At 33.6% G+C, this 21681-nt stretch overlaps 1 pseudogene; it reads left to right on the top strand.

The window, feature by feature from the left end:
- The first annotated feature begins 3250 nt into the window (after positions 1–3250).
- LOC120427974 (uncharacterized) overlaps positions 3251–21681 on the top strand; it is a 70296-nt pseudogene continuing 51865 nt past the window's right edge.

Below are 21681 nucleotides of genomic sequence, written 5' to 3'. Positions count from 1 at the left end.
GTTGCTGGTGATTTGTCCGATTTGGCTCATGAGGTTCTGCTATTGGAAACGGAACCGACCCGCCGTCATCTTCGGCCTTCGGTGTTTTTTTTTTCTTTTCATCGAGTAGCAACAACAAAATTATTTCGATCAGCTGTTGATGTTTACAATCGTTTGATTGTCTCACGCATACACTGACGTGGCACATGACAGTAATGGGTTTGTATTGGTAGGTTTGGGCTGCGCTTCGGCATCAACTCACCAGGCAGCGCTGGCGTCGCCGTGATTTGGTGATTTGATGAAGGACGATGTATTTCAAAAATAATTTGTATGGAGAGTCACGTCTGTTTGTCTGTGGGGCTATCTTGAATAAAAAAAATCTTGCTGTTCGGGTGACATTTTGAAAACTATTTTTTTTTCTTTATATTTAAGTGGCTGTATCGCAGAAACGAAAAGACAAAGACCAAATCACGGCAGAAACGAAAAGACAAATCTACAATGTTTATTAGACGATTTTATAAAAAAATCTATACTTAAATAAATACTAAAAAAAAATGAAATGGACACTTATGAAGAATTTTTTTTCTTTGTAAATGCTTTATCAAAATTTCTAAAAACTGTATTTCGATTGCAGGTTTGATTTTACTTTCAAAAATGAAGTTTAAAATGTTTTGCGTGAAAATTGTATAAGTCACGGCCAAACATAAGTTTTTTAAAAAGTTTTGAATACAAATTTTGGGAATTTCAAAAGTTAATTATAAAAATGTGTATTTTTTTTTTGTCTGAGTTAAAAATTATATTTTATATTTGTTTATGTAATACACATAAATTTAAAGTTAATGTTGCCTTTACTTCTGTACTAGGGTACCTAACAAGGTACCTTACAAATTATGGTAAACCATTTTTTGTAAAAAAAAAGCAGAGTTGTCTTGAAAATAGGAGTGCAATCAACTCAAGACACATTCTCCGGGGTATACTAGCTAAATTTTGAAAACTTGATTGAATGGCGAAATATATGTTGTGATTGGATTGTGTATAGTTAAGGCTTGTAAAATCAACATTTACAAACATTTATAGATTTATAACCTTGACTTTTGACGCAAATGATATATAAACTGTAAAAACGTTTCAAAACCACCTTCGGAATCCTGAAATATATCCGGTGGTCAGGAACTATTTTTCCGAAGCTTATCATATCCAGAAAATAGAATAAATTTCTCGTCGAAAAACACGAACGTAGAACAGCAACCGAAACGTTAAACCCTTAGCCCAATGTCTTAAGGCAAATTTATTTACTTTCAGAATCTGTAAAAATATTGAAGTTGTTTTCTTTGAAATTTGCGAGTTACAGCAAAAAACAGAAAAAAGAAACGTCATTCTGTCACGGCACAATGTATCATAACCATTTTTAGCTCCATTAAGTTTGTTCAAAAATATTTATTTTGATTTTTTGTAAAACTTCCACAACAGTTTTTTTGCATTTTGATTGTTAGACAGATCGGTTTTCATTTTAAATTAATTTTAAATGAAGATCAGGTCATGCACATAAAATCATGAAAAAACATATGTTCAAAAAATCATTTATATTTTGTAGTTTATGTACAGTAGCACAACTGTGGTAATATAGTTTCGTAAAGTTAGGCATGCAATTTGAAATTAACTTTTTGTTGATCTTGATAAAACCATAATTCGATTTTAAGGTCTTCTTTAAAAAGAAAACTATTTGTTTTGGAAATTCTATAACCCCTAGCTAGAAAAAAAAAATATTTTGGGTTCCCAAGACACCAACCACCTGGAAATATTTTTTTAACAAGTCTACGGATTCGACTTCTACCAGACCTGGCATCCCTGCTGCACAGTTTGAGCGTCGCACACTACACTAGTCCGCCGTGTACAAATAAGAGGCCTTTGAATGTATTCGGCAAATGCGTTGTATGGGAAGCCGTCCTAAAAGAATTTAGGACAGGTTGGTGCTGCTTGGGAGATTTTGCAGTGCGCGGTGCATTTTCATTGTGCGTTCTATGCAATGATTTCGTCTGGCGTTTTCATGATTCAAAGACGAGTTTGCATGTTCGCACAAATATATTATTGAACATTTATAAATAAGCTAATCAATATTATTATACATCAAAATGACTATGAACAGGTTGAACAGGTGGACGCGACGCCTCTGCAATTCATAAACAGCCACAATCCTTGAAAAAATCAAACGCAACGCAACAACGTAAATAAATAAACAAAATTTAAAAAAATATATTTTCTTCGAAAAGTTTTCGAAATTCCCTATATTGTTGATGCTTATAAAGTTTAAAATCGGACCGATAGTTGAGAAGCTGTCGTCAGCTTAAAAATGAAGGCTCATTGGAAGACAATTTCAATTCTTTGCAATACAATATCAAAGTTTCGATTTTCAAGGCACAAAAAATAAAATTGATGAAACTAGAAAATTAAACTGTAAAGAAAAACTGACTTAATCCACCTATGTGGTTGATGCTGGTTTATGCCTTCCTCACTACTTCTTCAGAGTTCGGACACTCACTCACGAGGTACTCAACTATGAGGAAAAACTAAGTTACCTGCGAGTAAATTACTCATCACTCTCGGTGAGTGTGAGGGCCTTCCTCATTTACTCACAAAGAGGGCTTTGAGCGCTCATGAGGGCTATTTTAGAAAACAAATTTCGAGATGTCAAACTCTAGATCGGTGATTTTCTTGTTCACTCAACAGCGAAAAAGTAGTCCTGATGGTAGAGGCGCAGAGCTATCAATTAGAAGTTTTTGTATCACAGTGGTTCAAATCCTGATTTTTATCTGTTTTTTTTTCAGCGAGTTTATTTTTTTTAATCACATAGTTTGTTGTCAGCTTCCAGCTGTCCTACCGACGGATAGGTCGGAGGTTGTTTAGACGGCAGGTGGATTTTTACAGCTTTACCAGCAGTGGATGGCCGTGTTGCTGAGGTAAGTGGCCACTCCCGGTCGTCGACAGTTGTACAAATGTGTTTTGGTTCAGCATCGGGACATGCCGAAGAAGTTGCAGTAGCCGCCGGTGGCTTTGGCTTGGAGGTTCACTGAAAACTAAAAAAGGCCGATCCAGTGCTTTAAACAGCTTTAGGCTAGGGCCACCGGCGGCTGCTGAGGCTCCACTGGCGTGTCCTGGTTCTTAGGCAAGACATATTGGTAGAACTGTCAGCGACCGGGAGTGGCCACAGTTGCACAGCTGTCGAAGGGAGTGACCACCATTACCCACAGCAACACGGCCATCTTCTTTTGGTATGGCTGCCAACATCCACCCGCAGAAGCTGCCCCCGTCTGCAGCCTCCGATTTGTCCTGCGGTAGGTCTATCCACAACGGATTCGACCGGTCACCAATCTTAAAATTATGAAATTAATTGCCCATCCATTGGACTTTGACAATCCAAGGTTTCTTTTGAAGCAATGAAAAACAAATTACAGACAGACAAAAAAAAATTTATACTACGTTAATATCAACCCTAAACCTTCGGATTTATAGACATTGACGCTACCTCCAATGTACAACCGATTGATAAAGACACATGATTTTGAATTGATGTTGTCATTGATTTTGTAAATAACAAATTGTTGGAAACGGCCTACTCACACCCTCATTTTACTCAAATATGAGTAAATTTACTCAGCCCTCACACTCACGGTGAGTATCGAGAGTGTTTGCTGTGAGGAAGCCTACTCGATTTGTGAGTGTGAGTGGTTTTCCGAACTCTGCTTAATAGTTTATTTGGGAATATTTTTCATTGAATTAGGCTGGTACAAATATTTTTAAAAGTTTTTGTCACCCCCCCCTTCAAAATTGGCCCGAAAAATCAGGGGGCAAAAAAAATATTTTTACAATAAACTTCAAAATTTCAATGAAAATTCAAGTGCAACCAGCTGAAATCAAATTAAAATACATTCTCCTGCGTTTAAAATAATTTTTAGCATGTTTGGGTTTATTAAAAAATCTTAAGATTTTTTGAAAATTTTCGATGCAAAATCTTTTTTTTCGATTCAATTTTTGTTTTTGTCAGATCTTAGATTTTTTGAAAACTAATGATTGCAAAACAACTGAACTAGTGTAAAATGCATTTTAAAACACTTTTTTCATTTAAATGTGAAGACTATGGCTTGTTATTTAAATTTTTATATTTTTTTATTTTTTTGCCCCCCCCCTTGACCTCGGCCTGGGCCAAGGGACAAAAACTTTTTTAAATATTTGCATCGGCCTTATTAAATCTTTGGAAAAACGTCATAACTTAAACAGGGATGTCAGATGCACACACGTTTCGAATGTCTCTCGATTACCTTTCCAACAAAAGGTCGGTTGATGGATCCGGAAATTGTTTACAAACAAATAAGTGAGATCCGGCTACAAAAAAAGTACATAAATATCACTAAAGTGGTCATAACATGAGACAGTGTTGCCAGATCTTCAGTGTTTTGGACTCGTTGGAAAGGTCTTTCGATTACCTAACCAACAATGGGTAGGATGATAGATCTGGACATAGTTTACATACATTTGAGTGAGGTCCGGCCTAAAAAAAGTACATAAATATCAATTGGGTGGTCATAACTTGAGACAGGGTTGCCAGATCTTCAATGTTTTGGACTTGTTGGGAAGGTCGTTCGATTACCTATCCAATATATACACACGTACGCACAGACATATGTTCAGTTTTCGATTCTGAGTCGATATGTATACATGAAGGTGGGTCTACGAACTTCTTATAAAAAGTTCATTTTTCGAGCAGGATTATAGCCTTACCTCAGTGAGGAAGGCAAAATCAGTTTTACCTAAAATGTATTCTCAACATGAAAACAGAGCATTTTGACAGAAAAAAACGTAAAGTACTTTTCCGAAGACTTTTTCTTGAAAAATATTTTTGAATTTTGTTGAAGAAAATTTTAAAAACTTTTGAAAAATCTTTCTTTTTGAAAAAGGTGTTTCAGCCAAATTTAAAAAAATACTGATAATAGCCAGAATAGAATTCATGAAAAAATCCAGAAGATTTTCAGATTATCTGATATGTCCTCTCAAAAAGACTTAAAATAGCTTAAATTTTTTCCATTTGACTAAAATAGGTTTATGCATTATAAAATTTTACTTAACTGTAAAAGTACTGTTTGATAAAATAAATATTTGAGGAATTTATTTCTAATTTTGATGACTTATAATAGTAAAAAAAATTGACAGCTCACAATAATTCAACTTCAATGTCAATTGTGTTTTATCTTGAAACAATTTCTAATAAATTATGTAAATGAATGTGTTTGCAACCTTCCAGCAAACAAAATTACTAAGAAAAGGGAATCAATACAGCCAAAACATGACTTGTAAGAAGGGCGCATATATTTCATGACTAGTTGCAAATCGAGAAACAGAGTTGTTTTCGATTGATATTCTTGAAAAAGAATTTCATCGGTAGCTTTAAATCGGCCTTTTTAAATCAGAATCTAAAGATTGTTGTTCTGATCTTCCCCTGGTTAAGGATTCAAAATTATCCAGATAGTAATAATAAATATAAAATAAATAATTGTTTTGAAATTAGGATAAAATCCGAGCTGATTTTTTTTGTTATCGATATGTATTAAAAACATCATAACAAACGGATAAAGTTTGAGCCATTATTGAAAATTTGATTTTTACTGTGCACTTCAATTGAAGCAGTGCGTGGCCGAATTGTTACGCTGTCCGCTTTGCAAGCGGATGATTCTGGGTTCGATTCCCATCTGCTGCAACCTTCCATCGGATGAGGAAGTAAAATGTCGGTCCCGGCCTTGGTTGTTAGGCCGTTAAGTCATTCCAGGTGTAGGAGTCGTCTCCATGCCATAAGTACAAACAACACACCAAACTAATCCTACTCCGGTGGAATCGCTGGCGGCGGCTGGACTCGCAATCCAAGGGTCGTCAGTTCAAACACTGGGGTGAAAGGTTCTTTGGAGTAGAAAAAGGTTTGGGTGCTCTTCCCATTCAAGCCTTCGAACTCCTAGGTTCGAGCAGAAACTTGCAATTAGAGGGTGACGAGCGGGAATTCCCGGGAAATTGGCCATTTTTGGACCTCTCGATTCCCGGGAAATTTGGTCGAGACTCCCGGGAAATTTTATACTTATAAATATCGAACCAAAATTAATAAACTAATCAGAAAAACATTTGAAAAATTCGAAATTGTTTAGAACATTGGATGTTCAATGTTCGATTTTCAAGCTTGAATAAACCAATGCTTCTCTATTCTTCTTATTCTAAAAGTTTAACTTTTCAAAAATTCCAATAACTATAATTGAGAGTGAATTTGGACCCCAAAATTAATCTTGAGCATTCTAAGCACTTACACACCAGAAATGAAATATTTTTTATTTCTAAGAGGGAAAAGCCTTTTCAAGATAAGTTTAATTTTCATATCCTCACTCGAGCATAACAAAACTCATTATCTTGTTTTTTTTTAATTCTAAGTAAGTCAATTTCGCTGTATCGGTGTAATTTCTTTTTTAAGTCAATTAGTCATTTTGTGTTTTGCATATTAAATTATATTTTGAGAATAAAAATCAGGCATTATTTGTAAAGTTAGTGTCCACTAATTGTGAACATTTACAGTTGACCTTAAGAAGGAAAAAATCAACTTAAAGTTTTTGTTTTGAGTCGTTATTTATCATATTGCAAAAAAATTGAAAATTAGGGGAACTATACCCTTTTTCGGCCTGTTTCTATTATCGGCCTATCAGCACTTTGAACATGAATTACGGCTTTCAAAAGGTGTTTTTGACTGTTACAAAGTAATAAATAGCTCATATAAAAGTGAGCAAGCAACTCTCCATTGTTGATCCATCTGAAAATGTTGATTTAATAGCGGAAAACGACAAAAGTGATGAGAATCGGTCGAACGGCTTAGAGTGATTAAAATAGGTATATTTCCCCTATATATTAGTTATTTTTTTTTACTTTCAAAAAATCTAATAACAACACAGAAAAAAAACACATGGTAATATTACATCTGGAAAGGTTACATCTTTTATGTCGGAAAAAATGAGTAATTTTACCTCTGAAAATGTGTTATTTTACCACTATTCTGGTGTAATGTCGCATTTTCAGTCTAAATTGAGGTAAAATTACATCATAAAAAAGGTAATTTTCAACCTTCTAAAATTACACCTTCCAAATATACACTTTTTTTTTGCTGTGAAGTTTAACAACAAGTTTGTGCAACTTTTGAAAAATCACTCAGTGCGAATGAAGAATCGTAAACATTTTAAACTGCAATTTCGAGTCCCAAAAAGGCTCAAGAAACGATTTTGTATTTGTAGATTGAGGGAAAAATCAAAATGTAGAAATAGTTCCTCAAAATAATGAGGTTGCTTAAATTTACGTTTCATTGGATTAATATGAATTCATTGTATCTGAATTTATTAAAAAGACACTTTTTTTTACTTTTCTTTTTAAGATATTGTCACTTTTAGCTTTTCAAAAAAAAAAATCCCGGGTCCCGGGAATTCCCGGGAAATTGCAAAACTCAACTCTCGATTCCCGGGAAATTGAAAATCTCGAGAATCGTCACCCTCTTCTTGCAATAGAGACCACAAAAGACCCGGGGGTCGTTAATGTGGATGGTTTGATTTTTTCAATTGAAGCTTTTCGATTTAATTTTTGATTAATTCACAGATCCCCACATTCGATTTTAATCCTGAGATATTCAATAAAAACTCCGTGCAATGTTGTCACACTTCATATGAAAGAAGTTTCAATCTTGTCGTGCTATCTTGACACAGTCTGAAAAGTTATGTAAGTGCGACAACTGGCCAAAGAGATTTCATTTCAGAACGCGTTTGACACACGTTCAAGCCCGACTACCGCAAAAAAATTGTAATTATAACTTGAGACTCCGGCAACCAATTCCAACCAAACTTCAGGACAACGCTCAGAATGATCAACCAAACAAAACGTGTTTGTTATTGTTTATTTCACGTCAATTCGAACAATCTGTGTCTTTTCTTTGGAAAAAAAAATCAAAAAAAGCATATTTAAAACTATTTTTGATGTGTGATCAAATGATTTGTTTAATTCCAATATCCAATACTTCTACAATTTTTTTTGATTTATTTCTCTAATGCTCAAAATTAACTCCTCAAATCACTTCCCAACTGACGTTGAGAGTCAATTTGATGCAATTTTATGCTCTTCTTCGGAAAATATGCAATGCAGATTCACCTCATGTAAATACGATGCAGCTGCATAAAGGTACGTTAATGGCATACGATGCACCACCACTTACTTATGTATGTGTGAGTGCGTTTGGCTGCATCATGATGTTGTGCAGAGGAGCGATTAATTAATCCCTCCGAAGGTGCTCATCACATCACGATGATGATCACAATCGAGGCCCTTGCATGGCCATTTGACGGCTGGATGGACCACCACCACCCCCACGGTTGGGTGGCTTTTCTATTTGGTGGTGGCGGTGTTTGATTTTCAGTAATGATGGACATTAGCACTATTTGTTGGTTAGATTGGTACGCGGCGAGGATCGCTAACGATGGGATGTAATGAACCTTTGCTGGTTGTTTGTTGTTGTTGTTTGGTATTTGAAGTTGGATGTTCCGTAGAAGGAAAAAGAATGTTTGACCGTTTGATGCAATGACTTTATCGGTAACTAAACGTTATTGAATATTTTTATATTTATTTGTTTTGTGCTCACTTACCATTTTTGATATATTCAATTTAAAAGTTTTGGTCAATCTTTTTTTTATTAATTTATTTCTTGAAGCATAATTCAATTAAATAAATCTGTTGCTATCTTATTATCTGCGTAAACATTTCAACAAAGCACGTTTTTTAAAGACAAAAAGTTTCTCATTTAAATGATATTTGCTGTGGCATATAATCAGCTAGACAATAAAAAAGAGATTTAAATTTCTCGGCTCATATTTTCATGATTCAACGAGGCGTTCTGTCAAAACATAAAATCATGATATCTCAAGCCTGAAACGGATAACTTATCCATCACCATGACTGAAACCCTGCAAAATTGCCTTTTCCACAGCCTGTCAAATGCGAGCCAAACGAAACGTTACAATTCAATTGAAAACCTAGACCGCAATAAAACTGATGTCTCTCTTAACACTTTTCCTCGCATTTTTAATTTTATTGTTGGGTAATTCTCCGCCAACTCACACAGCAGTTGCCCCGACCCCTCTTCGATTTGCGTGAAACTTTGTCCTAAGGGGTAACTTTTGTCCCTGATCACGAATCCGAGGTCCGTTTTTTGATATCTCGTGACGGAGGGGCGGTACGACCCCTTCCATTTTTGAACATGTGAAAAAAGAGGTGTTTTTCAATAATTTGCAGCCTGAAACGGTGATGAGATAGAAATTTGGTGTCAAAGGGACTTTTATGTAAAATTAGACGCCCGATTTGATGGCGTACTCAGAATTCCGAAAAAACGTATTTTTCATCGAAAAAAACACTAAAAAAGTTTTAAAAATTCTCCCATTTTCCGTTACTCGACTGTAAAAAATTTTGGAACATGTCATTTTATGGGAAATTTAATGTTCTTTTCGAATCTACATTGTCCCAGAAGGGTCATTTTTTCATCTAGAACAAAATTTTTCATTTTAAAATTTCGTGTTTTTTCTAACTTTGCAGGGTTATTTTTTAGAGTGTAACAATGTTCTACAAAGTTGTAGAGCAGACAATTACAAAAAATTTGATATATAGACATAAGGGGTTTGCTAATAAACATCACGAGTTATCGCGATTCTACGAAAAAAAGTTTTGAAAAAGTTGGTCGTCATCGATCATGGCCGTTCATGGTCACCCGCGACAGACACGGACGACGAAACAAAGAGAAACGCAAAAAGTAACTTTTTCAAAACTTGTTTTCGTAAAATCGCGATAACTCGTGATGTTTATTAGCAAACCCCTTATGTCTATATATCAAAATTTTTGTAATTGTCTGCTCTACAACTTTGTAGAACATTGTTACACTCTAAAAAATAACCCTGCAAAGTTAGAAAAAACACGAAATTTTAAATTGAAAAATTTTGTTCTAAATGAAAAAATGACCCTTCTGGGACAATGCAGATTCGAAAAGTACATTAAATTTCCCATAAAATGACATGTTCCAAAATTTTTTACAGTCGAGTAACGGAAAATGGGAGAATTTTTAAAACTTTTTTAGTGTTTTTTTCGATGAAAAATACGTTTTTTCGGAATTCTGAGTACGCCATCAAATCGGGCGTCTAATTTTACATAAAAGTCCCTTTGACACCAAATTTCTATCTCATCACCGTTTCAGGCTGCAAATTATTGAAAAACACCTCATTTTTCGCATGTTCAAAAATGGAAGGGGTCGTACCGCCCCTCCGTCACGAGATATCAAAAAACGGACCTCGGTTTCGTGATCAGGGACAAAAGTTACCCCTTAGGACAAAGTTTCACGCAAATCGAAGAGGGGTCGGGGCAACTTTTCCCGATTTCGTGTGAGTTGGTAGAGAATTACCCTGTTGTTTTCCTTTTTCCGAGCACTTTTGTTTGTGGTTTGGTTATGCTTGGCATGCTCAGAGAACACTCTGTTTTGCCTGGCTTTTAATTTGAGAGTGCACATTATCGTTACTCACACACAGTTTTTCTTGCATTTTATGTTTATTCCTTGTTCACACACACACACACACACACACACACACACACACACACACACACACACGCCTTAAGAAAAAAGGTAACCATGTATTAAATGAAAATTGCACTGCTTGCACTCCTTCGACTTCCCCGGCAATGCTCACGCAAACGATCAAAACGATGAAACGGTCGATGCTCACTTGGCTTAGACAATTGAATTCATTAAAAGCAGTATAGGCAAAAATGTTTATGAACGGATTATGATGAGTGGGTGCTGGTTGGGATCAGAAGTGACCAGTGCTTTATGTGGCGATTGGCATATTTGGGTTCGTCACTTGTGACAAGTCACTTTTTTCCGGGAAGTGAATATGATTAAATCATAAATATAAATATCATACACATTCTCGAAAAAAATCTCAATTACGAAAATTTTGGTAACCTTACATGTTTAGGTCATCGCTGAAATTTTCGAGTTATCGCAGTTTTAGTGAAAAAAGTTGATTGTTTGCCGATTTCGTCAATTTCCCGTTTTCATGCGCGCCGAAAAACCCGGATTTTATTTTCAAAAAATCATATCTCTGAATCCTGTTGATGAACCTCGCCAAATTTTTTAAATTTAATGTAAAATTGTCCGAGGAATCCGTTAAAAATATTTTCAGATATAGGCTCTTTGGTCCAGACACCGTCAAAATGGCATTTGATGTTTTCATAAGACTTTTTCAAATGTTAGTCTTATCATCTTTCATTTGCGCCCAAGACAGCTAAAATCGGTTGAAAAGGGGCGAAGTTATGATTTAAAAAAAAGTGGTTTTGTGTAAAACGACGAAAACGGCCATTTTTCCGACCACCCTAACACGGCGAAGGCCACCCTAATGGCCAAACAAAAAAATACGGGTCTAATTATTTTGGCCAAGGAACCCTCAGACAATTTTTGACCCAAATCGAAGCACTTTTTTTTCTTTAGCTTTCATATGGAACTGCTGTTTATGGGTATCAAATGATCGAGATTTTTTCATACATTTTGAAAGTTTTAAAAAACATTTTTGAAAATACTCAAAATTGTTACAAAACTGCGTATTTTTGGAAAAAAAAAAACAAAAAAAAACGATTTTTTTACAATATGGTTATCAAATGATCGGGATTTTTTCATACATCCGAAAGTTATAACATAAATTTTTGAAAATACTCAATATTTCCCCAAAAATACAAATTTTCGAAAAAAAAACAAAAAAATTAAGTATTTTACAATATGGGTATCAAATGATCGGATTTTTTTCATACATTCGAAAGTAAAACACATTTTTTTGAAAATACTCGAATTTTTCACAAAACTTAGAATTTTCGAAAGTATACTCAAAATTTAAGTATTTTACAATATGGATAACAAATGAACGAAATGTTTCAAACATTTCGATAATAGTTAAATTTTTTCGTGAAATACGAATTTTATTACAAAACTACGTATTTTCGAACAAATACTTGAAATTGCAATTGCAATTTATCAATATGTGTATCAAATGATAGGAAATTGTTCATACATTTCGATAGCTATTATATTTTTTTTAAATACTCAAAATTTTCACAAAACTACGTCGTTCTGAAAAATATTAAAACATTTTTTTTCAAAATTGGTATTAAATGATAGATTTTTTTTGGAAATGCTCAAAATTTTCACAAAACTACGTACTTTTGACAAAAAATGTTCAAAATTTCAGTTTTATTATATGGGTATCAAATAATCGGATTGTTTTGCATACAATGATTTTTTTTAAGTACGTAGTTTTGTGAAAATTTCGAGTGTTTTCAAAAATTTGTGTTATTACTTTTGAAATGAATGAAATCATTTGATACCCATATTGTAATAAATAATAAAATTTCGAGTACTTTTTCAAAAATACGTATTTTTGTTTAAATTTTGAGTATTTTCAAAAATAAAGCTATCGAAATGTATGAAAAAATCCCTATCATTTGATACCCATATTTCAAAAACAAAAGTCTGAGTATTTTTTTAGCAACATTGCATTTTCAAAATACAGGAAAAATACGTATTTTTGTGGAATTTTTTATGTAATTATAGTTGCAATGGATAACTGACATCATCTTGATTCCAAAACACCAAGAATATTAAAAGTCCTTTTTGTGTTTTTAATAATGAGTTGCAAGTTCACTAAGGAGACAAGAAATTTTGTAAAATGCTTGATGATAGGTACTGACAAAAACACACTGAAAGAAAAATACACGCCAATTTTATGAGATTTTTAATTTTTAAGTTTAAAATTTAAATTTTAAGGTGATGTCAAGATTTTTTTCGTTCAACATTTTTGTGAAAATAGCCTTAAATGAGACAAAAAAGAGACTCACAAAAAATGCAGAATGGTATGCTTCCCCTAAAAAAATACAAAAATCATTTACTAATACTATTTTTTTGAAAAGTGGTATAAACGTCAAAATTTTCAAAAACCGATAGTGAGAATCGATTCCCCAGACAATTTTACATAAAAGTCTCCATATTGACCATTGTCCTATGTCCAATCCTTGTGAAGATACACTGCCTCTGATCGCATAAATGTCCCATATGCATTTTCATCGATTTCGAGTTATTGATGCAGTTTGGTTCAAAATTGTGTGCTCTTTCGAAAGAGCCTATAACATCCAGTACTTTGTTCTAGAATTCAAGAGGAAATCCAGTTTTTTTGCGAAAACTTAACACGTAGCCTTATGTATGGGACAAACTTCAAATGCGATTTTCTCAGCTTGCTGTTTTTGCATATGGGACATTTATGCGAACATGGGCAGTACAGCGGTTTTAAAAATAAAATATGGTCAATATGGAGACTTTTATGTAAAATTGTCTGGGGAATCGATTCTCACTATAGGTTTTTGAAAATTTTGACGTTTAGACCACTTAACTTGATTTTTGTATTTTTTTTAGGGGAGACATACCATCCTACATTTTTCGTGAGTCTTTTTGTCACATTTAAGCAGGGTTGCGAATGAGCGAGCGCTCACGGAAAGCGTGCTCGCTCCAGCTGGAGCGTGAGTTTTTATCAGGTAGCTCGTGCTCGCTCACGCTCACCGGAGCGTTTTGCGCTCACGTGAGCTGGTGAGCCAAAGTAGGTAGTTGTTTTTCCCTGATGAAGCATCTGCCTGTTTGAAACGAAGTTTCTAGAACTATCTCAGCACAGGCAGCAAAAACAAACAAGAAAGTGGTCAAACAAACAAAAGTAAGCAATAAAATGGATGTAGTCGGCGAACCCAAATATACGTTCTATTTAAATTCAGAATTAGCCAAGGGGCAGAATGATTTACTCTTGAGTGTGCTAACAAAGAGCTAACTCATTCTTAATGTGAAAAATCATTGACGTGAAGAGATGCACTGATACGTATAAAAAATTGAATTAATTGAGAAATGTTTATTTTAAGTTGTTAGAATCCGGAGTTTTGACTCAAGGCGGTTATAAAAACACCAAAAAAATAAAATTTGTTTTATTGAACCTTTATAAAAAACAGCAGTGAGCTCTATAAAAGTTATAATCATCCCTCATATTCGGAACATTTTAGAGAATGTCCATATTCAAAAAATCATTAATTGAATCTGTAATTGAATATTTTCAGAGGCTTGGTAGCGGAAGTGTTAGATATAATTTACTTGACGGAAGAGGAACCACCCTTTATGTGCTAAAACATAACAATGACAATTTATATTATTTCATTCAAATGGGTTATTTCAAACACTAGCAATTTGGAGGCTTTTTGTAAAAAGATAATTGTTTCAACAATTTTACCCTATTTTCTAGAATGAGAAAGATTAACTTAATAAAAATGATCATCCGTTTCCAAGCACTGAACGATTTATTAAATGGAATGACTTTTGTTTAATGGTTGCTCATTCTGATCCGCACGCTGGAATGGTAGCCAACAAACGGTTAAGGTACATAAAACAGTTTAATTTTATATTTTAATCAACCAAGCATATAACATAGAATCGAACTTACCCCAGCATAAATCTTCTTGAATTATTTCATTGTTTTTTTAAGTTTTTCTAAGGATTACAGTCCTTTTTGTTCACGCGCTCATACCCTTCCTTTGTTTCCACTGACATGCTGCGCCTTAAATACAAAATCTAACTAAGATTGAAAAACAAAAAAACTGTCTCAAAAAGTAAAACGATTCGCGATACTTCCAAAGTGAGCGCTCCGTGAGCGAAAAATGAGCGCGAGCGCGAGCGTGAGCCAAACGCGAGCTGAAAAAATCGGAGCAAACGTGAGCGCGGGCAAACGTGAGCTAGCTCGCGCAGCGCTCCTCCTCACGAATGAGCGAAACGTGAGCGCTCACGAGCGCGTGAGCGCGTGAGGAACGCAACACTGCATTTAAGGATATTTTCACAAAAAAAAATGAACAAAAAAAATCGTGACATCACCTTAAAATTTAACTTTTAAACTTAAAAATTAAAAATTCTCATAAATTGGCGTGTATTTTTCTTTCTGTGTATTTTTGTCAGAGAGCCCATTAAATTTCCTACAAGTTTGTCTTTGACCACTATTTGATACGATGCAACGGCTTTGAGGTACAGTAATTTTTAAATAACAAAATACAAAAATTTTCTAATAATTTACGCCCTGCTCAAAAGTTATATTTGAGTACAATTGGCTCCATACCCACAATAATGTCTTATATAGGCCTAGGAAAACATGTCTAAAAAGTTTCATTGAAATCGGAGAGGGTCGGGTACAAAAGTACCAGAAAAATTCCCGATTTGAGCTGGAATTGCTCCATAGTCTAATACCTCTTTGAAATGGTAATTTTTCCGGGAAAGCTTAAAAAATCTCGAAAAAATTAAAAATAATTAAAAATAAATCATGGTAATATTACATCTGTTAAGAAGTTTATCTCTTATGTCAGAAATTTTTTGTAATTTTGCCTCTGAAGATTTGTAATTTTGCATCTTTTCTGGTGTAATATCACTTTTTCAGTCTAAATTTAGGTAAAATTACATCATTAAAGCGGTAAGTTTCAACCTTACAAAATATCATCTTCTGTGAAACTATTCCATCAACATTCCGTTTTTCCATCAACCTTGGTTGATGCGTCTCTTTTCGCATTTAAATCATCTCCCACCTTTTCTAGAACCCACCCAAAAAACACCATCAAAATAAAATAAATGACTCAAACATTCTCGCGTGCTCTGTGTCACAGCCAAACCTTGACAGTGACGTGAAAACGCGGCCAGAATCGTGTTTTCTCAAACTCGATGATGGTGACCGACGATGAAACATGTTTTCGCGGTCAAACGCGTGACCTGCGTGGTATGTAAACAGAGGAAAAGTCACCGTCACTTGGGGTGGGAATGTCATGTTTTCATGTTATGATTTATTTATAATTGATATTTGATTTTTAAGGCAAAACATGTTTCGGTAAGAAATGATTTGAATTCAGATTTTGAAAATTTTTAAAGTCACTCCACTCGAAAAGAAAATGAAATTGAAAATGAAGGAAAGCCAGAACACATTTCCACTTTGTACGATCGACCTCGGCCGAATGCCCCCCCCTGGTTGTAGAGGAAGCGTGAAAAAATAATGAAATGTGAAAAATAACACAGGAAGGAGGCAAAACTCAGCGTTCCAAAATTAGCTCGATGATCTTTGCACACCATTGGCGATTGGGAAGTTTTTTTTTGTTGTAATAAGATTTGAACAATTTGTATTTAGCATTTTTTTTACAATCTTCCACGTCCAGCACAGAAACCCTCAGTTATCATTAAATGTAGTGATTGCTACCCTTGCTAAACATTTATACCCCCGCCTATTCAACGTCTTTAATTAGATCGAATTTCGATGCATAAATTTAGCCCGACTCCAGCTTAGCCAAAGTGCCTCGATAAATAACTTCATGTGCGCACTCGGTACTGTTTCAGCTGCTGCTGCATTTGGAATTAAGATACCAATCACAAAAATAACTTAATTAGAAAGCTCGGGCGCGCATTGCACTCGCTCTTGCAGGTTTGCAGTTTTTCACCAACCGAAGCGATAAATTGATGCATCATTACTAGCGGCAAGTGCCAGCCAGGGGCTTCGGAAGGTAAATGCACCAGATGCAATTTGCAATTGCTGCACACCATTGCGGGGAGGAATGGTTTTAAGAAAAGGTTTTCAAGGTGTACAGACCGGAGATGCAAAGTAAAGCTTCTTTATGTTTCAGAGTGTGTGGTTCACGCGAAAAGTAGGAGATGTGTGTCAATGATAGAAATAGAAAAAAAGTTTTTCCAGTTTCTGAGAGGAACATCCTTAAAGAGTATCGAAAATTATTTCCACACAATTTTGGCATAGAACGACGAGAAAAAAAACTTGAAAAAAAATCATTGAAAGGCACTACTTTTTCAATTCAAGAAGTTATTTTTTTTTGGCGTTGAAGTCATTGAAATATTCTGAAATCTGTCTCATAAGAACATATTTTCGGATCGGTTTGATGTCCAGTGCAAAGTCGTGAACAAGATCGATTTTCTTGTAGTTATTGTGAATAACCCTTCGGAAAAGCAAATTACACTCTAAAAAAATTGGCACAAGAAGATCAAATTCATTTGGTGTGTTTAGATGAAAAATCAAGTTTGCAATTGAAATGTTCTTTAAATAAATTTTGAAAACGTGCACCGTTTTTGCCTTCACTCGAAAAATTAACTTCTTAATTCAACCTCGTAGACCAACCTTCACGTATACCTTTCGACTCAGGATCAAATTCTAATCAAATGTCTGTGCGTGTGTCTGGATGTGAGTCCGTGCACCGAAAAATAAGTACCGAATTGGACCGTTTTAGCCAATCCGTAGTACTTGAAAAGTCATGCTCAAAAAACGATTTTTATTAATGTCCGGAAGATTGTAAAAAGGGTGGTTTTTGTAAGAAAACCCGTCATGCTACTCATTTTTAGAAAGGTATTTAAAAAACCTTTCCAATGAACCTACAACAACGAAGATCTGACAAACTTATCAAAAGTTATGAGCACTTAAGTGTTATTTATACACTTTTTGGAGGCCGGATCTCAGATATTTTGATGAAAACGTTGGTCGGATCTATAAGACGATTTATCGTTGGATGGGGAATCAAAAGACATTTCAAATGAACATAAAACAACGAAGATCTGACAAACCTATCAAAGGTTATGAGCACTTAAGTGTTATTTGTATAGTTTTTAGAGGCCGGATCTCAGATATTTCGATGGAAAAAATGTCTGGATCAATCACGCGACCAATCAGTGGATACGACCTACGGATACGGACCTATCCAACGAGTCTAAAAAATTAGAGATCTGACAACCCTATCGCGTTATGAGTATATGAAGCTTTAATTAGAGAACATTTATAGGTTAGACATTTTCATTTTACCGAAAAAAAACTATATTTATGTCAGGAAGGCATCAACCACTTTATGGTAGATTAAGTAACGTTTATTTATTTATATCCACTAAAAATGTTTTTTTTGTTGAAAAAGTAGTTTTTTGTTACCTGAAAAATCGTGAGTATTATTTCAGTTCAGAAAATTTGCTTCAAAAACAATGGGTCTTAGAGGTGAAGTCGGGTCACACATATTTCAGCATTTTTCTATCTCAATGTCACCCCGGATGACGGTAACTCCTCATATTTGTGCAATGAAAAAAGAAATATATATAGAATGAAGAATATATTATGTTAATGAATTTAAATTTCTTTTGAATGAGTAATTCCCCGAGATTTCAGCAAACCGATTTCGAAAACATTTTTTATTTTGACTGAAAGTTTTTGTCCATCAAAAAAACTTCCTGCGCATACAAAAGTGGATTTGCTGTCTTCGGCAAAGTGGTAAGTATGGATGACAACTACACCCGAAAAAAATTATACACGGTTTTTTTTTAAATCATTTTTAATCATTTTTTTTCATTTCCAAAAAATCACATTTTTTATATGTTTGAGGGGACATAAGATGCCATCCTTTCTGAAAAATCCAGAAAATTAAAAAAAAAAATTGACCAAGTCAAGTGCACCGTTTTCAAGCTATTGCTATTTTCATGTAATTTATTTGAAAATAGCAGTTTTTTTTTATTTTTTTAACTAATGCTCATGTTAACTCATTTTTGTAAAAAAATATATCGACGTGCTGAGAAAATTTCCAACATTTTGCATTTTTTAACTATGTTAACACGGCCTTTGGTTGCTGATATATTGCCATGCAAAGACAAAAAATAGAAAAATTAGATTTTCTCAGTGTTAGTCCTCGTTACTCGATCACTTGATCTCGGGAACAAATGGTCCGATTTTCGATGTTAAAAAATGAAAATGTTGTAAAATTTTCTGCTTTTGTTCATATTTTTTTAATTGGAAATTTTATAATTCTTTATTTGTGGCATTTTGAAATGCTTGGCTGTATTCTTTAATTTAAAAATAAAATGGGCAAACATGGACAAAAAAATAGTTACTTTACCTAAAGTGAAGTGAAAACTGAAGTTCTACTTTGTAATTGAAATTAAATTTTCCGATTAAATTTTCCATTTTAAAAAATTAAGTCAACCTTTTTCTGACATTTGTTTTATTTTTTGAAAAATCATTTTTGTTTTCAAAAAAATTTTGCCCTTTCTGGAATTTTCTGAAAAGATGGCATTTTATGTCCCTTAAAAAATAATAATAAAAGTGTTTTTGGAAAACAATTTTTAGTGACAAAAAGTGATTTTAGAATCAGCAAAAAAATCCGTGTATCATTTTGTTTCGGTAGAGTCCTCATGCATACCTACAACATTGCCGAAGACACGAATTGGTCAACAAAATCCTACAAAAAATACAGAGTTTTGCATTTTTGCAAAACATGGATGGATAGCTCCAAATATGTATGGAAAATGATATGGACCAAGATATGGACAATCTTACTATGCAAAATGGCTGCTTTAGGCATACGGAAAAAACGATTAAAAACTACAAAAAATAGATTTGAAATAAGGCTTCTATCGAAGAGAATTGTTCAAATATATTTAAACCTAGCCTTTTTCATACAACTTTACAAGATTCACTTTTGTTTGAAAAAATGGGAAAAATCACAAAACAACACAGAATAATAAAAAGTACACTGAAATTTCACAGAAGCCTGATTAAATTATTTTGAAATAAAACTCTTTGCATATGTTTAATGTTCTCCGCAAACTTTCCAAAGAACTGTTTATGGTTTAAGAATCGAAAATCTCCCAAAAAATAACTTTACCGGAAAAACACTTTATTTAACATGTAACTATGCATCAACTTTAAAAAATCTCATGTAACTTTTTTTACAAAGGACTATTCGTTTTTGAAAGAAATGAAACAACCCACAAAAATACTGAATCAACAATAATTTAACTTGAAAGATTTTAGTTTTTTCCTTTGACTTTCCCCTTCCTGTAGCAGTTTTGTAGAACTATTTTTTCTAGAACTTTTTCCTAAGGAGCAATTCTCTGAGATTTGCGATTTTTTCTGTATTTTTTAATCCGACTGAAACTTTTTTGGTGCCTTCGGTATGCCCAAAGAAGCCATTTTGCATCATTAGTTTGTTCATATAATTTTCCATACAAATTTGGCAGCTGTCCATACAAAAATGATATGTGAAAATTCAAAAATCGGTATCTTTTGAAGGAATTTTTTGATCGATTTGGTGTCTTCGGCAAAGTTGTAGGTATGGATCTGGACTACACTGAAAAAAAAAAAATGATTCACGGTAAAAAAAAAATTGGTGATTTTTTTATTTAACTTTTTATCACTTAAACTTGATTTGCAAAAAAACACTATTTTTAATTTTTTTTATTTTTTGATATGTTTTAGAGGACATAAAATGCCAACTTTTCAGAAATTTTCAGGTTGTGCAAAAAAATCTTTGAGCGAGTTATGAATTTTTTAATCAATACTGATTTTTTCAAAACATCGAAATATTGGTCGCAAAAATTTTTCAACTTCATTTTTCGATGTAAAATCAAATTTGCAATCGAAAAGTACTTTAGTAAAATTTTGATAAAGTGCACCGTTTTCAAGTTAAATCCATATTAAGGTGACTTTTTTGAAAATAGTCGCAGTTTTGCATTTTTTTAAATTAGTGCACATGTTTGCACACTTTTGAAAAAAATATTTTTGAAAAGCTGAGAAAATTCTCTATATTTTGCTTCTTCGGACTTTGTTGATACGATCTTTAGTTGCTGAGATATTGCAATGCAAAGGTTTAAAAACAGGAAAATTGATGTTTTTTAAGTCTCACCCAAACAGCCCACCATTTTTCAATGTCGATATCTCAGCAACTAATGGTCCGATTTTCAATGTTAATATATGAAACATTTGTGAAATTTTCCGATCTTTTCGAAAACAATATTTTCAAAAATTTCAAATCAAGACTAACATTTCAAAAGGGCCAAACATTCAATATTACAAACACTTTATGAACTGATTATTTACTGAATAAAAATTTAATTGGAAAAATGATTTTAAATTCCTCAAATATTTTTTTTTATTTATCTCTTAAAGCAATTAGAAAACTGCTCATATTTGAATTAATGAAAGTTGAACAAAACATATTTCAGAAACAAGAGCAAACCATTTTGTAAGGATTGTTAAATAGTTATGCTTGAGATTAAAAACACTTTATAAACTTTATAAAGTATTGTTTACTCAAAAGAATGAAATAGCGTGCACAAATTTTACTGAGAAATGAATAAATTGTTTTGAATAAATATAAAATGTTAAAAAGTATACTAGCATCAGAACTTTATCTCGGAAAACTTTTTCCAAAATGCTCGTTTTGAGCTGACACAATAGCTGCAGACATACGAATAAATACGATTCTTTTGACCTTAACTATTTCGATCTTTTGGCTTTTGTGCTTTCTTGAGTCCATTGTTTCACTGGGAAAAGTTAACTTATTCCAGGGGTGCCCATCATTTGTTTAATGTGTGCCACATTTGAATGATCTAAAATGATTCAAAGTAAATTTTTCCCTATTACTGATGGGAATACCCCTGAAGATATTCATTTTAGTTTTTTTGTGTTTGAAAAATGAATTGAAGTGAGAAACTAAAAAGGACTTAAAAGGTTTAGTTTAAAATCAGAC

The sequence above is a fragment of the Culex pipiens genome, chromosome 1, assembly GCF_016801865.2.
Source record: "Culex pipiens pallens isolate TS chromosome 1, TS_CPP_V2, whole genome shotgun sequence".
NCBI lineage: Eukaryota > Metazoa > Arthropoda > Insecta > Diptera > Culicidae > Culex > Culex pipiens.
Note: the sequence above shows the minus strand (reverse complement) of the source record. Positions and strands in the feature narration are given on the sequence as shown.